We start from the raw sequence: 1,925 nt of genomic DNA on the forward strand, positions 1-1,925 counted from the left end.
GTGTGGCAGTGCTCCTGCCGGAGAGAGGGGGCTGCGGGTGTGGTACGGGAAGGGCAGCGCCAGCCCTGGGCTCCCTGGGTGTCCCCCAGGGCCCTGCTCGCTTCCAACCCTCCCCTGCATGGGATGCAGCTGATGGCAGGAGCCAGGGAATGGAGCTCTGCCTGCATCCCTCCAGGGAGCAGGGCGAAGGCTGCGCCAAGACAAACGTGATCTTTGCATCCCCTTGAAGGATACCGGGGGTGATGGGGGTGTAGGATAAATCCTGCCTGTCTCCATCTATCAAGATGGCTTTTTAGGACTTTATTAGGGAGCTATGTGCTTGCATGAGCTCCAGAAGCAATCAGAGAATTCATGGAGAGAAAAAAGTCCACCACAGACCATTAAGCACAAAGCCTGTTCTTGGACTCAAGCTCCTGAGCCACGAATCCCAGTCAACTGCCAGGGAAGAGCCTCCACACCTGCCTCAGGTGTCTGCTCTTCTCCTGGGACCTGGGCAGGGGAGGAATGGGATGGGCAAATCTGCAGTCCAGTATAGGAACACTGGTTTCAGGACTTTTGAGCCTGAATTTTAAAAAAATCAGTGATCACAGGTAGCGGGCTATGAGATACTAAACTAGCCCTGGGTTTGCTCTGTGCTGTGACACCAGAGGGAGGAGATGAGGTCCTGCAGGAGAGAGGTGCCTGAGTGTCCAGGTGCGGGCAGAAGGCAGGCGGGGGCACGCAGGGATCCTGCCTGCTCACAAACAGGCCTGGCAGTCCCAGACCATGGCAGCCCCTGCTCCTGCAGGTGAGCCCACAGCACTTATGCTCCATCCTCAAACACACCCCAGTCCACATCCCAGTGTGCTCATGTGCGTTTACACCCATTTGTTTTTGTGCCAGCAGTTTGAAGGGCTCTGCTACCTTGGCAGCTTCCCCCATGCACACACATGCAGCAGACACTGCCCTGCTGCTGCTTCCCAGAAAATCAGCCCCCCCGGCCCTCCCTCCCCACTCTGAAGTGGTGCCAGACCGAGCTAATCTCCCCTAAACACAAATGATAAGAACCTCAGCCATGGAGGAAACACGGGTGTGAACTATCACCTGCTGGTCTGCGCCACCTCCCGAACGTAGTGCAAGCTCTGCAAGCCCCCTCACCCTCCTTGTCTTCCTCACCACCTTCATCTTCCTCGTCCTTGTTACATTCCTCACCTTCATTTGGAGCACACAGGGCTCACCACAGACCACTGTGGTCCCTTGTAACTGCCCAAAGAGCTTGCAGCAGTGCCCAGTGCTGATCCTGTGGCTCTGCCAAGTGTCCTCCCTGACTGAAAGTCAGGGTCCCCCAGTGCCCCACAACACCAGGGCCAGCACAGACTGTGCAGGAGAGGGGGCTGGGGCAGGGGAGCTCCGGGGTCTGTTAGCAAAGAGATGTACATGACTGTGGTTCAAGGAGCAGGTCACACACTGTGGGGTGGTGTGGGATACACCGGTGTGAGGTGTCCTGAGGAACAGGAGCAGGGAGTGCAGCGGGGCAGCTGTGCACAGGGACTGTGTTGCATGGCAGAGGGCTGTATAGGGACAGCATATGTGTGTGCAAGGACGTGTAGGTGTCAGCTGGCAGTGCGTGGAGGGGCACTGTGTGTCCTGGGGCAGATCAGGGGGGTGTGTGCAGGCTGTTGGGTGGTCAGCCTGTACATGGAGGTGCACAGGGGGCTGTGTGTGGGTGTGGGGCACAGAGTCCCCCCTGCTGCTGTCCCTACACCTGACCAGAACCCACCCAGACTGTGCCAGGAGCACCCAGCCAGTGTCCCACCCCACGCCAGGAGGGGACACACACGGGCTCCTCTGCCAGTGCCAGTGCAGACCCTAACGACAACCCATGCCAGCCCAGGCACTACACCTAAACCTAAACCTCATCCTAACCCCAAGCCTAACCCTGCTGT

At 58.3% G+C, this 1,925-nt stretch overlaps 1 protein-coding gene across 1 annotated transcript in view; it reads left to right on the plus strand.

The window, feature by feature from the left end:
- The window catches only part of LOC103620446 (hemoglobin subunit alpha-A), a 3,889-nt gene that overhangs the window by 958 nt on the left and 1,006 nt on the right, over positions 1–1,925 (plus strand). The window lies entirely within an intron of this gene.

This window comes from Corvus brachyrhynchos, unplaced genomic scaffold (genome assembly GCF_000691975.1).
Source record: "Corvus brachyrhynchos isolate BGI_N302 unplaced genomic scaffold, ASM69197v1 scaffold58, whole genome shotgun sequence".
Classification (NCBI taxonomy): Eukaryota; Metazoa; Chordata; class Aves; order Passeriformes; family Corvidae; genus Corvus; species Corvus brachyrhynchos.